The 16,555-nt window shown below is 36.1% G+C and overlaps 1 pseudogene; it reads left to right on the top strand.

Moving 5' to 3' along the window:
* The first annotated feature begins 1,852 nt into the window (after positions 1-1,852).
* On the top strand, positions 1,853-14,757 carry LOC145814353 (flavonoid 3',5'-hydroxylase 2-like; annotated as a pseudogene).
* The last annotated feature ends 1,798 nt before the right edge of the window (positions 14,758-16,555 follow it).

Here is a 16,555-nt window from a genome sequence, read left to right as displayed (position 1 = left end):
CTTTATTGTGATAGTCAAAGTGCTATTCACTTGAGTAAAAATTCTACTTTTCATTTGAGATCGAAACACATTGATGTGAGATGCCATTGGTTTCGTGATGTGTTAGATTAGAAATTATTACAACTCGAAAAGGTTCACATAGATGATAATATTTCAGATATGTTGACAAAGACTTTGTCAAGGGACAAACATTTAAAGTGTCGAACTTTGGCAGGTATGGTTGATGTCTCCACCTAAGTTGGTAGGAGGAGAATTGTTGGGTATACCTTTGAGACCCAATTGATTTGTTAAAAGAATTTTAATTTGGTTTGATTTGAGTATAATATATTTTATATATTATATTTGACTTTTAGAATCCTAATAGGTATTTGATAGTTAAATTTGATAACAGTTAGGGTTTGATAAAAAAAACCCAATACTCAACCATATATATATATATGGCTTTGTTTGCCCCGGAGTATCAGTGTGCAACTGCTATACTATTATATTGATTCGGTAACAGCGCCGGAGAATTACAATTGGTGAAGATTTGTCAAGGGTACTTGATTTGTTCATGCTTATGTTGCCTTTGTTCCGAAGTTGATTTGGTTCATTATTTTGGGTTTTCTACAACTCTGTTTCAAAGACTTTGGTTCATCTATTTGGTGAGGTCTTTTTTCTCTTGTTTATTTGTGATTATTTAGAATTCATCAAAGGGTGGTTTTGTGAGACTATTCGTGTCTCGTTTGTAATCGTTTGGAATTTTTTTGGTTGATAGTGGAATCGGATTTCGATCCTGTGGACGTACCTCACATTGAGGGAATCACGTAAAATTCTTGTGTTGCTATTAATTTAATTTTTCCGCATTAGTGTTTTTTCCTATTGATTGATTTACTTGTGAAAAATCATATATTTTCCCTAACACTTAAGATAAATTACAAATACATTGAGGTTTACTTAAAATACGAATTGCCCTTATGATTTTGAAAATTAAAAATACTCATATTTCATTTATCAGAATTAATAGAAAAAAAAAATTCTTAACTACTCTTCTATACTGATAAGTTCCAGCCATAGCCACAGCTCACAGAGCCACTAGAGTCACAAGCTAAAGCTAAAGCCACAACAGCTACTGCTACAGCAGTTGTAGCTAAGGTCCCAACAAAGCAGTATCAGGCACGTGTGTAATCTAAAACCAGTTGTAATTGAGTTGTTAGTTTGTTAGAAATTAACTATAATTTGGTTAAGTAGTGATGGTTGGGCTCAATATTGATTTGTATAAATAGAATTATTCTCACTGTAATATTCATTCATTGAATACAAAAGCAATATCATATTGATTCTCTTTATATATAACAATAAAATTATCAGAATTATTAATTGAAATATATTTCTGAGATAATTACAAATTATTAATTAGCTTAATGATGAATTAATAAAATATGTCATTTATTATGCAATTAGAAATTTGAAATGATGAATTGTAATTTCCAAAATCACATATTACAATCCATATCTTAAGCAAATCTTAAGGGATGGACATATAATTTTTCCTAAATCTTAATATTAAATAATAGTTTAGCGACACTTGTTATCAATTTATTTTATTTTATTTTTTTGAGAAACAATAAACTGAAATTTCATTAACTATAAACTTGTCTTGCCAACACGTGCTGGCATAGTTAACCTTAGAGACACGACTCTTGTTATCATATATTCGTTTTGATTTTTCTAAATAAAATTGTTGATTAAGTCAGAAAAGTACCTATGGTTGATGATGAGTACAACAATGAGCCACCTACCAGCTTAGCTTCCATGGCCTTGTATAAATCACAGTTATCAGTTCCCAATACTATGCACCAAGTTTAATGCAATGGCCTTAGACATAGTCCTCCTCCTTCATGAGCTCTCTTTAGCAACTCTCATCTTCCTTATCACCCACATCTTCATTCGCTCCCTCCTCTCCAAACGCATCTGTCAGCTCCCCCCCGACCATAGTTCTAAATCGCGGTATCGGGTAACGTAACGGTATCGATTGCGGAGTATCGGTATCGGTAGTATCGGCTGGTACGTATCAGGAATCGGGTGTCGCGACCGTGAAATTTTAAAAATCATTAACAATCCCTCTAAAACTGAATTTTATGCATTTTTTTTGACTCTTTTAACCTTAATTTGTTACATTTTAATCAAAATTTTGATATGTAGGATCATTTTTGACTCATTTTCAACTAAATGATATCTATTTATTTTTGGCATATGTTAAAGTTTTAATAAAAAAATTGATTTGAATATTTATTTTTCTTGTATTGAGAATATATATATATATATATATAAATATAAATAGAGGTGTAGGTGTATAAACAAATAAATAGAAAAAAAAAAAAAACCTTAAACATTTACAATCTACAAATCCACCATAAACCCATGCACCTCCATGTACCTAAGTACCTCTCTTCTTACCCATTTCAATCTCAGACTGGTAATGCACCTCCATGTATATCCATTTCAATCTCAGACTTGCATACATAATACAACCACAAACAATCCTCTCTCTCTCTCTCAAAATGTTGATCGAAAGTTATAGAATCCCGTCAAACCCAGAAATTAAAAAAAAAAAAAAAAAACAGAGCACAACAACAAATTGATCGACAATGGAATGGGTAAGAAATGGATATACATGTTGTCGATCAACTTTTTGAATTCTGAATTCGATCAACTTGATCAACTTGATCAACAAATTCTGAATTCTGAATTTGAAATACAAATTTATCGACAAAAAAAAACAAATTCAGATTTAAATTGACAACAACAACAACAACAACAACAAAAACCAGAAATAGAAATAGAAACAGAGCAATACAAAAAACAGAGCACAACAACAAAAGTGAATCTGTATCCAACTGTATCGGCCCGTATCGACCCATGTATCGGATTTAAGCCGCTACGTACTGGGACTCGGACATTACGGATGCAAAATTCATTCTCACCGGTATACCGGTGAGTATCCGACTCGGCACTCTAATTTTTCGGTACGGCACGTACCAGCCGATATTTAGAACCTTGCCCCTGCCCGATAAGGTTTCCAATCTTGGGTGCTATTCCCCACCTTGGGTCCATGCCACATGTTGCCCTAGCCAAAATGGCCAAAAAATATGGACCCAAATCTACCTCAAAATGGGCACTTGTGGGATGGTGGTTGCATCTACTCCAGACTCAGCTCGAGCCTTTCCCAAAACCCTAGACTTGAATTTCTCAAACCGCTCGCCTAATGCCGGTGCAACACACTTAGCCTACGATGCTCAGGACTTGGTTTTCGCCGACTATGGACCAAGGTGGAAGTTGCTGAGGAAACTAAGTAACTTGCACATGCTTGGAGGTAAGGCTCTTTAGTGTTGGGCTCAGGTTCGAACCTCTAAGCTTGGCCACATGTTAAAAGCCATGCACGATTTGAGTTGTCGTGGTGAGGCGGTGGTGGTGGCGGAGATGCTGTCATATGCAATGGCGAATATGATCGGACAGGTGATGCTTAGCCAGCGTGTGTTTGAGACAAAGGGATCGGAGTCTAGTGAGTTTAAGGACATTGTGGTGGAGCTCATGACCACCACGGGCTATTTTAACATCGGTGATTTCATACCATCGATTGCTTGGATGGACTTGCAGGGAATAGAGTGTGGGATGAAGGGTTTGCACAAGAAGTTTGATGTGCTTATAACAAAGATGATAGAGGAACACATGGCTTCGCCTTATCAGCGCAAAGGAAAGCCAGATTTCCTTGATGTTGTAATGGCTCAACAAGAAAATTCTGGTGAAGAGAGGCTTGGCATCAACAACATCAAGGCTCTGCTCTTGGTATTTCTCTCCTCATATAGCTATAGCATCGACTGATATATCGATAACTAACATTGTTGATACGCCAAAATCCATTAGAATATAAAAACCATCAACTAAAAATTAATTACAAAAGAATGGGGAATAACAAAATCTACATTACAGATGAAAAGATGTAAAATAATTACAATATAGTTTATAATGAGAACGGAATGGGTGCTTTGGAAATGTCACAAATTTCCTCATTAATTTGTAATTATTTACATATTTTATTGTTTATCATAATATTAAGGGGGATTTGGTTAAAATCCCTTCATAAGAAAATTTTAATGCATTAAAAAAAAGTATAAAAAGTTTTTGTTGAAAAATTCAACAAATATCACTATTATTAAAATAATATAATTTTTGATGTAGAGGTCGATTTTTAATAAAATTAATATTTTTAGAATTCTCTCATCAAGATCTATTAAATAAGATCCGTGTTGATTATGAAATTCTTTAAAAAAAAAATTATTACCGTTGAAATTGATGTAAACAGTAACAGTAACATGTTACTACATTTGACAGTAACATGTTGGTCTGGCAATATTGTCCAAGAAAAGAAAAAAAATATATATTTTACTTTGTCTTTACTCAATTATGTGTTTTCTCCTTAGGGGGTTTATAAAGAAAGATAAATTAGGATATCCTTCTCACCAAATAAGGGTCCAATGATGCGATTTTGATTAAATTTTCCTAATATTAATAACTCTCCATTTTTTTTATGAAATTATTTAGAATTTTCTGGGTAGTGTTGGTATGTGATGGAAACTGAATTGGTGCAACAGTGGAGTCCATATACAAATGAATCTCAGTAATAAATTAATGTTTCTGAGTAAAATTCAATATAAAATTTCCGAGTTACAAGTATTACTCAAAACAAATGCTGATAGTGGCAATTAATTTTGGACTTCGGGTAAAACATGCTTTGAAAAAATGTGTAAAAAATTAAAAGTTATAAAATCATGAGATGTGCGTCGAAATGAGTCAAGAGTCCTGTAATCATGAGAGTAAGAATCAACATTAATAACAATAGACATATGATAGGAAGAAAGTAAGATCCAACATTAATAACAAGCGTCCAACTACTCTTTACTCCGAAAACAGATTGGACGACGTTGATAGGCAGCGGTGGGCTGACTCCAAATTTATCTCGATAATTTAAATTATTGAATATTTAAAATTCGTTGAGTATATTATCGTTATAAAAAGTTATATTTATCGGATATTGATAGTCAACTGATCGGGTTGCATTTTTATATATAATTTATTTTTAAAATCATAATTATCATTCCAATAAATGCCATCTAAATAAATGATTATCGATATCTGATTAACGTTATTTTTTACAAAAATAATATTCTTTACACATTAAATAATTTAAATTTTCAAGATAAACCTAAAATCAAACCCACCGCAGCCCAACAATATTGTCCAAATTGATTTTGAACATTAGGGAAGTTGTGGCCTATTAACAATAGTACATATGAAGAAAAGTACTCCAAAGCTGCACCAAAAGTTAAATATATGAAGTAAATTTATTTGTGAACGTAACACGTGTCACATAAAGTTCGAAAGTACATATTATAATAAATTAAAGTTTTCAAATATAAAGTTTTATCTATGAAATAAATTTTTAGAGGTGAATTATTTTAATTATTAAAAATATTATTATTGTATTTTTAGTAACGAAATTGAACACTAAATACTGAATTACTGTCTTTTTAAATCAAAATTTTCATTTCAAAAAGTAAACATTTGTATATAAAACTATTTTATCTCTAAAAATATATTTGTTAAGGATATTTTCAAAATATTGTATCTAAATGTTCATTTTTCAACTTTTTAAGACTTTTTGGTGAGGATTCTTGTTGTCATGACCCGAACCCGCCTCCGTGGGTTAACGACATAACCGGCCAGTAATTATAAGATTACCTACGGCCTCAAACCAAACCTTACGTGTTTTAACAGAGTTAATGGAGGCCAAACGGAAGCAATTAAAAACTTTGTCTATAGAGTTATGCTTACATGGCACATCATAACAAACCATACATCTGCATATTAATAACTCACAACAAAATATGTACTGCATAAGGTTCTGTACATATAGGATCATATAAATCTAAGTCAACCCATCAAAACTATAAACACTATATTCAAAGATTTCGCCCACATGACAAAATAAAACAGAATGACAAAAAGGCGAAGACGGGTCTCGTGCGTGAGACGCAAGGGCTGACTCTTCAAAACCTTTGTTGTTCCACACAGATATCACTGAGACGGGGTCTGGACTCCTCTTGGCTCACCTACAAACACATGAATGAGCGTGGGCGATAGCCCAGTGAATAATACCAAATAAAGGAGTTATACAGACGGTACGTAGAACAACATGCTTCAATCGGCCTTGGGCCCAATTTATATTTTTATTTAACATATATATATATATATACACAATTTAAGTCAAGTGACTGTGGTTCCAAACATACTGGCCTTTGGCCTATTTATCATCCATTCATGTCAAACTGGCATCTGGCCCATTCATTGATGTCAAGCTGGCATCTGGCCCATTCATTGATGTCAAACTGGCCTCTAGCCTATTCATTGATGTCAAACTGGCCTCTGGCCCATTCATTCATGTCAGACTGGTCTCTGGCCCATTCATTGATGTCAAATTGGCCTCTGGCCTATTCATTGATTCATATCAAACATTTGTCCGTAATTCAAACTAGCAAGCTTATAAAGCTTATAAGGAAATAAGTAATTGGACAAATGACTACTTCAAGGTATCGATATTACTCACAGTGATCGGTTGGTTGGTTTGCCCTGGAGCTCAACCCCACACATTTCATGAACACAAAAGGGTTACAAACAACTCAATCCGTTCTAAATTCATATTTTCCTCTTTAGGTTTCATTCTTATCTTTTTAACTCAATTACAATGCTCAATGCATGCCTAAGAGTACTTAGAAGTGAAAGAAAACAGAAAATGAAACACAGAATGTCCTTTTCAAAATTTCAAAAACAGGGTCCCCGCTCGTGCGTGGGCTTCCCTGCTCGAGCGGACCCTTGAGGCCTGCAAAAGTACTGGATATGTCAAATTTACGCTCGATCGTGCACTCTGGCGTTCGAGCGGAAAGCCTCTCTATATGGCTTCCCGCTCGAGCGTGAACTTCTTCGCTCGAGCGGACATCCATGTCTGAAAAAAATACTGGGAGCACGAATTTCCCGCTCGAGCGTCTCTTCCCCCGCTCGAGCGGACATAAAAAATTCTGGGTTTTCCAAAACACATTCTTGAGCTTCAACTTGATGTTCAAAGGTTCCAAATGCATGATTTTGGCTCAAACTTCACATATATATATATATATATACTAGCATGGTATAAACACTGAATTTCAACATTATGAAGCTTAATTCCAAGAATTTCTCACATGCATGCCTCAAATTAACCCAAACTCATCACCAACACATCAAATGCAAACATACAAAGCTTACACCTCCATGATTTACACTTGCATGTGAGAGATATTCATTATTCTCAATTTAATTGGTGAAGAGATGATCAAATACATGGATTTCAAACAAGATTCATCATGGATTACACAATTTATGCTTAAACATGGAAATTTATAGCAATTTCCTACATGCATGCCTCTAATGACTTCAAATACAACAAAATCAACTTAGTTTTCTCATAATCAATTTAATCCATGTTCTTGACCATTATTCAAATTTGAATTCACAAGATGATAACTTAAAATTCATGAATTCACTTACCTAGGAGCTTCAAACCCCCAAACTGTAGCCAATTCTTGAGTTAAATCTTCAAATTCCCAAACCTTGAGCCAAGATTACACAATTCTTTCCCTTTTTCTCTGTAACAACCCCAACCTCTGATTAACGCTAATCCATGGTGAATTATGCCTAATTAGAAATTTAGTTGAATCTTGTATTGAAATGCATATGTGTGTGTTGCATTGTTGTGTTTATATCTGTTAGGCGTAGAAAGATCTGTTCATGATTTAGTTTCGGTTTGCGAATTGAAAGCCTTATCGGGATTCGAATCAGAAATTGACTTGATTTATGTGCTAGTTAGAATTTATAGAATTTTATGGTAGGCTTAATTAAAATTCGGTTCGGGACGATTAAATTTGATTAAAATAATGACATTTGTTTATTTGTGAGCCATTGCCACTTATTAGGCCTTTTGACCCCACTAAGTTGCCTTTATCATTTTCATTCCTTCCAACTGATGCAAGAGACGGGAGAGAGAGGGAGAGTTGAGAGATTTGGGTCCTAGTTCAACAATTGACTTCACAAGGGGGGAATTGGTTAGAAGATTGAAGACAATTTGAAGCTTTGAGTTAGGATCACACTTGTAATCAACCTTAGGTGAGAACTACACTCTTAAACTTTGTATTAAGGGCCTTAGTAAATGAACTCAAGAAGGTTGGGTGGTCAATTAAGCTAAGATTGGAGAATTGAAGCTCATTACATACATGCATGTGTAATTCATAACATTTGGGGTTGCCTTTCTATAGAATCCTTGCATGAATGTCATAATCCAAGCTTCGTTTTAGAAATTTCTCATGTTCCATGTCATATTATCTTAGTTGATCATGTTTTTGGGTTGAACATTGCATTTGATCATGTTTTGAAGAGCCTTAGCTCAAAAATGTACTTGCATGTGATGTTCGTAAGTTGATTTTGAATTTAAGTTGAGTTTGTGAAAAATTGATATCCTTTTGGGCCATGATTTCTTGAAATGATCTTTTAAACATGTTGTTCTATGAGTTATTAAGTGTTTTCTAAAGTTTTGGGCCCAGAAAATTGAGTTTGATGCTTCAAAGGTTGAATTTGAGCTTGGTGATCAAATCTAGAATTTCCAGAAATTTGATCTACGCTCAAGCGTGGGACTTTACGCTCAAGCGTGAACTCTGAGTACGCGCACTCCGCTCAAGCGTAAAAGTATACGTTCGAGCGTAAAATGCATATACCTAGAAGTTCTTGTGTTTTGAAGTCCGCTCGAGCGAGGGAATTAACGCTCGAGCGAGGGTCTGAGTCTCACACTCGAGCGTTGGTCGAGCGCCCAACGAGCATGAAAATCATGCATCCAGCACTTTTTCATGAGTTTACAGTACGCTTGTGCGAGGAAATTCACGCTCGAGCGAAGCTTCATCGTCTGCATGTCCGCTCGAGCGAAGAAAGCCACGCTCGAGCGTGGACCTTATTTTCAGCAAATCTTGAGAAATGTTTTCCAACGCATTCCTGCATCCTCATTCCATCGTAGGCATTTCTAAGCCATGTTTAAGACTCCATAATGAGGATTAAGGGTTAGAAACACACTACGAGCAGACGACATAAGTTATGTACAATTCGAACGTGTGTTTCAAGTGTGTATTCGTATGTGTGTTCTTGTAGGTCACGCGCCTCAAAACAAGTGAAGGGTCGCCTTACCATCTAGTTAGGGCTACCAATCATCTGCGAGTAATAACTTGTAAAGTTATGTTCAATGTTAAGTATTTTCTGAATATTATGATACGAAGTAATTAGTTCTCTGAAATGTCATGCTATGTTTGAAATGATTGAATGGTTGTCCAAGATTCTGAAAGTCATTCGTGGCATCCTTAGCATCATATGATATGCGTTCCTTTATGGGTCATCAGGTCCCTTTATGGGTTATCAGAAACGTCTCTGTGCACATGAGTCATCAGAATGCCTTCAAGGTTGTCCCTTTATGGGTCATCGGATTTGTTAACGCTAATGGATGTGCCACGTATGATTATATGCAAAACTTGAATATGGAAATAATTATGAATATATGTATGAATCTGTCTCTGATAAGAACTTGATTCCTAACTCTGTGATGGACATCATTCATTAAATCCTTTACTCTGTTATTATTCATTGGGCTTTGACTCACAGTTTATATTATGTATGTAGGTGAGCCGGCGTGTGACCAGGGCCAGAGTTGACGGCCTTCATTTTTATTTTTTTGTCAGCCAACCGTTGTGCCTCCAGAGGAGGTTTCGATCGAAGTCTAGTTGCATGGCTGTTTTTGTACTTATGCTAGTTTCTGAATGCTTGTAAAGTCAGGTCTTGGAAATTCCACTTATGTAAATGTTTTGTAAATATTGAGGTCCTCCGGCTGACACACTTGTGCATATATAAATAAGTTTTGAAATGTTCTGTCCCATGTACGTTATCACAGCTCATTGAACCTTGTCTATTTTGCATTATTGCTTCCGCAGCCCCTTATTATTTGCTAATCTGTTAAGAGGCCTTTGGTAATTCATGGATTACTGACCGGTTACGATGTTAAACCTACAGGGGCGGGTTTGGGTCGTAACACTCTCTCTATAGCCGGCCTTCTCTCTCTCAAGGCACAAAATCTGATTTTTGAGCTCAAGTGTATCAATTAAGTGTATAATGCCTCTTTACATAAGTTCCCAGTAGCAATTATTTAATAATAATAAATAATTGGGCACTAATTCATCAATTAAGTGTGTGGATCCGGAGTCAATTAACACAAAAGCATTCTGATTACATATAGAAGTAGTACCTGAGACAACTGCGTTGGCATTCCGTGTATCGCCCGGAACAAGCGCAAAAACTCTTCCTTGTCTCACGGTATCCCCGGTGGTAGCAGGTCTCAAAGTATTTCCCGGCTTCGGGATCGATGTAGTTGAGCTAGCAGCTAGTTTTCCACTATTCTGATTACAATCTCGGGCCATGTGCCCTTGTTTACCACACTTGAAACAGGTCCCTGACACACGGTAACAAACCCCACGGTGCCTTTTGCAACAAATATTGCACATGGGAGATACGTGTCGGGAAGAATTCGAAGTACTTGAGGAGCCCGTGTTTTGCTTTTTCAGAAATTTCTTCTTTAAAAAGAAGCCTTGTCTTTTATTGCCTTTCCACTTCGTTGGTGGCTTAGCTTGTCTAGCTATGTTAGCCTCTGATATGATGGCCCTATCTAGCACCCCAATGTAAGTCTCCAGCTTCAAGACATTCACTCTTTCTAAAATATCACTTCGGAGCCCACCTTCAAAGTGTCTCGCCTTCTTATAGTCAGTATCAATTACATGTGGTGCAAACCTGGCCAATTCGGTGAATTTGGCCTCATACTCAGCTACGGTCATACTGTCTTGCCTTAGTTCCATGAACTTTGCTACTTTCTTATCCCGAACATACTGCGGGAAGTACTTGTCATAGAAAATTTCCAAAAATTTCGTCCAATCAACATCCCTGTGATTTTCTCGCATTAACATCTACCATCTTCTTGCCTCGTCTTCTAGCATAAAAGTGGCTAGAAGCACTTTCTATGTCTCTGAACAGGGGAACACTTCAAACAGTTTCTCAATGTCGAGGACCCATGCTTCGGCTTTCAACGGATCTAATCCCCCGTGGAACTGTGGTGGTTTCATCTTGTTGAATTCTTTGGTGAGAGCTATTATCCGATCATCATTCTGATTATCTGGCATGGGTGGTGCCAGAGGTGGAGGTGGCGGGTGTGGTTCACACCTGTTGCTATATCAAAGTTTTTGCCATTCCCTGTATCAGTCTTTCCATTCTGTCTATCCTGGTAGTAGAGGATTTCTCTATTTTATCACCTCTTGTTCTCACCATCTGATTAAACTTGCATTATTTTTCACACAAAAGATTCACAAGTATGCATATACTAAAGAGCATACATATTCAGATAATTTGCAATGCAGGCAAATCATAATTTATAACACATAATTGTTCGTATCAAAACATTTAAGCATATTCTTGATACTTTCAAATTCAGACTTATCACATGAATGCATCCTAGATCTTTTCTAGATGCTTATTGCTCTTTTGGACAAGTGTGTGAGTTATTAACTCGTACTCTGATACCACTCTGTCATGACCCGAACCTGCCCCCGTGGGTTAAGGACATAACCGGCCAGTAATCATAAGATTGCATATGGCCTCAAACCAAACGTTACGTGTTTTAACAGAGTTAATGGGGGCCAAACGGAAGCAATTAAAAACTTTGTCCATAGAGCTGTGCTTACATGGCACATCATAACAAACCATACATCTGCATATTAATAACTCACAACAAAATATGGCATAAGGTTCTGTACATACAGGATCATATAAGTCTAAGTCAACCTATCAAAACTATATACACTATATTCAAAGACTTCGCCCACATGACAAAATAAAACAGAATGACAAAAAGGCGAAGACGGGTCTCATGCGTGAGACGCAAGGGCTGACTCTTCAAAACCTTTGTTGTTCCACACAGACAACACTGAGGCTGGGTCTGGACTCTTCTTGGCTCACCTACAAACACATGAATGAGCGTGGGCGATAGCCCAGTGAATAATATCAAATAAAGGAGTTATACAGACGGTACGTAGAACAACATGCTTCAAACGGCCTTAGGCCTAATTCATATTTCTATTTAACATATATATATACAATTTAAGTCAAGTGACTGTGGTTCCAAACATACTGGCCTTTGGCCCATTTATCTTCCATTCATGTCAAACTGGCCTCTGGCCTATTCATTGATGTCAAACTGGCCTCTGGCCCATTCATTGATGTCAAACTGGCCTCTGGCCCATTCATTCATGTCAGACTAGCCTCTGGCCCATTCATTGATGTCAAACTGGCCTCTGGCCCATTCATTGATGTCAAACTGGCCTCTGGCCCATTCATTGATTCATATCGAACATTTGTCCGTAATTCAAACTAGCAAGCTTATAAGGCTTATAAGGAAATAAGCAATTGGACAAATGACGACTTCAAGGTATCGATATTAGTCACAGTGATCGGTTGCTTGGTTTGTCCTGGAGCTCGACCCTACACATTTCATGAACACAAAAGGGTCACAAACAACTCAATCCGTTCTAAATTTACATTTTGCTTTTTAGGCTTCATTCTTATCTCTTTAACTCAATTACAATGCTCAATGCATGCCTAAGAGTACTTAGAAGTGAAAGAGAACAGAAAATGAAACACAGAATGTCCTTTTCAAAATTTCAAAAAACAGGGTCTTCGCTCGAGCATGGGCTTCCCCGCTCGAGCGGACCCTTGAGGCCTGCAAAAGTACTGCATATGTCAAATTTACGCTCGATCGTGCACTCTGGCGCTCGAGCGGAAGGCCTCTCTACGTGGCTCCCCGCTCGAGCGTCTCTTCTCCTGCTCGAGCGGACATAAAAAATTCTAGGTTTTCCAAAACACATTCTTGAGCTTCAACTTGATGTTCAAAGGTTCCAAATGCATGATTTTGGCTCAAACTTCACATATATATATATATATATATACTAGCATGGTATAAACACTGAATTTCAACATTATGAAGCTTAATTCCAAGAATTTCTCACATGCATGCCTCAAATTAACCCAAACTCATCACCAACACATCAAATTCAAATATGCAAAGCTCACACCTCCATGATCTATACTTGCATGTGAGAGATATTCATTATTCTCAATTTAATTGGTGAAGAGATGATCAAATACATGGATTTCAAACAAGATTCATCATGGATTACACAATTTATGCTTAAACATGGAAATTTATAGCAATTTCCTACATGCATGCCTCTAATGACTTCAAATACAACAAAACCAACTCAATTTCCTCATAATCAATTTAATCCATGTTCTTGACCATTATTCAAACTTGAATTCACAAGATGATAACTTAAAATTCATGAATTCACTTACCCAGGAGCTTCAAACCCCCAAACTCTAGCCAATTCTTGAGTTAAATCTTCAAATTTCCAAACCTTGAGCCAAGATTACACAATTCTCTCCCTTTCTCTCTCTATAGCCAGCCCTCTCTCTCTCAAGGCACAAAATTTGATTTTTGAGCTCAAGTGTATCAATTAAGTGTATAGTGCCTCTTTACATAAGTTCCCACTAGCACCAATTTAATAACAATAAATAATTGGGCACTAATTCATCAATTAATCGATTTAATCTGGTCCGAATCAATTTTTTAATTAAACTTCACCGTAGGCTCTAAAAATTATGTCAATCACAATGGCACGACTAATTTCGGTTTCGGTGGCCGATAGGGCCTTCAATTTAATTTCCAAAGTAGATAATCAAAAAAATATTCCTACGGTGAACATATAGAAATTCCAAACCACATATTTTCACATAATGACACACAAAATCATATTAAACACATAATCATACTCATATTAAGGACCAATTAACATATTACGGAACAAGGATATCACACTTGTGACTACTTGAATTGATTTCTTAATATTTCATGTCATTTGCTAGAACTTATTCACTGCTGGAACCGATACATCATCAAGCTCAATAGAATGGGCACTTGCTGAAATGCTCAAGAATCCAAAAATCCTCAAGCGGGCACACCACGAGATGGATCGAGTCATCGGTAAAAACCGGCGCCTAGAGGAATTCGACCTACCCAAACTCTCATACTTACAAGCCATATGCAAGGAAACATTTAGAAAGCACCATTCAACGCCTCTGAATCTTCCCAGAGTCTCTGCTGAAGCTTGCGAAGTGAATGGTTATTACATCCCAAAAAACACTAGACTCAGTGTCAACATTTGGGCCATAGGCCGAGACCCTAATGTGTGGGAAAGGCCATTAGAATTCATTCCTGAGAGATTTTTGATTGGAAAGAATGCAAAGACTGATCCGCGTGGGAACGATTTTGAGCTGATTCCGTTTGGTGCTGGGAGGAGGATCTATGCTGGTACTACAATGGGGATTGTTCTTGTTGAGTACATTTTAGGCTCTTTGGTTCACTCTTTCGATTGGAAATTGGCTGATGATGGAGTTGAGATGAACATGGATGAGAGTTTTGGACTTGCTTTGCAGAAGTTTGTGGCTCTTTCAGCTGTGGTGACTCCAAGGTTGCCTCCAAATGCATATGCTCTTTAAGCTTATGCAGTGTGTTAGGGGTGAGCATGGTCCGGATTGGATCGGATTGAGGTAAAATCAGGACCAATTCGTTATTTACGGTTCCTGAAAAATTAGAACCAATCCAATCCGTTTAAATCATGAAATCAATCCGAATCAATCCATTTAAATACGGATTGGATCGATTTAGGACCACGGATTCACATATTTAAATAACAAATATATATATAACACTTTAGTTTCATAAAAATATAAACATAGCGCTATATTAATTCTACAATAGCAACGTGTTTTTTTTATAATAGCGACATACTGTTCTAGAATTTAAACAACCATAAGAAAATTGATTTCACTATAAGTATTTAGACCATTACAAATTAAAACTAAAAACTAACAAACAAAAGTAATAAAAGAAGCTATTATACGGTTTTAGGGGAGGACGTAAAATAAAAATATAGACTATTTGTATACGGTCCGGATCGGTTCCAATCCGGAACCGTGGGGTTCAATCCGGAACCAATCCGTGGCCTACGGATTTTTAATTCTTTAATCCGAAACCGAACTACGGATTCAAAAAACCAATCCAAACCTATCGGATTAGACTGGACTGGATCGAATTACGAATTTCACGGATTATTTACTCAGCCCTACAGTGTGTGTCTGCGAATGAAGTTATTGTGCTTTTCACTTTTTTGCGTTTTGGAGAATTGCAATCTAGTGGAAGTAGTGAAAATAATAATTGCAATAAAAATTTCGTTAGCACCATCACTTTTTAGTTTAAAAATTAAAAAGTTACAAAAAAAAATAAATTAAAAAGCCAATAACATATATTAGAAAGTCAAACATTCCTTTTTCTTTTTAATTTTTGCATATATTTTTTAAAAAAATTAAAAAATTATCCCAAATATATTTTTTTTTATACCATATTTTAACCAAAAAAAATTAAAAAAAAACTAAAAAAAACCTGCTCTTAAACGAGGCCAAAATAGAGGGCGTTAGTGGGTTTGTTCTGTATGTAGTGAAAATAATAATTGAGACGATGATCTCATATGCGTAGCACAGTCCCAACTTGCATTTTTTTTTTTTTTTTGGCTAATTGCTTCTACTTTTTACATATTGTCATTAACTTACAATTCCTCTTTTGTTGTGTCACTACGTGAACTTTAGGATACACCTACGTGGTAGGTATCCTCGTGTTGTTGGACTTTATAATGGCCTTGTTTGGTACAGCTTAATTTCAGTTTATTTCAGCTTTCAGCTTAATTTAAGCTATTTTGATGTGTTTGGTTTAGCTTATAGCTTATAACTTATAGTTTTGTGGAAGTCAGAAAACAGCTTATTCTTTGAGTGGGGCAGGAGATGCTTTAAGAATAAGCTGGAAATCAGCTTAAGCTGAAAGTTATAAGCTATAAGCTGTTTAGGCATAAGCTATAAGCACTTTCCCACAGCTCTACCAAATAGGGCTAATGCAATTATCATGATAAGATTGCAAGTGAAATGCTTGAAAAATTGTGAGATCCATATATATATATATATAGAGTAATGTTAGAGATTCTAAATATTTTACTAAAAGTTTTATCAAATGTCTCACATGGGTGTGGGACCCACACATGTGAGTCCCACACCCATGTGAGACATGGGTCCCACACCCATGTGAGACATTTGGTAAAACTTTTGATAGAATTTTTAAGCCTTCTAACATTTTTGATATATATATATATTGATATTGATGACATGGTATCTCATTTAATGAATTAATTGATTCGAGGATCAATCTCATTGTTTATTAGGTAGGGGTCAATTTAAAATTGGAGTAAAA

Source organism: Camellia sinensis, unplaced genomic scaffold, assembly GCF_055761805.1.
Source record: "Camellia sinensis isolate YWXY unplaced genomic scaffold, ASM5576180v1 Unanchor1, whole genome shotgun sequence".
Lineage (NCBI taxonomy): Eukaryota > Viridiplantae > Streptophyta > Magnoliopsida > Ericales > Theaceae > Camellia > Camellia sinensis.
This window is presented reverse-complemented; position numbering and strand designations above follow the sequence as displayed.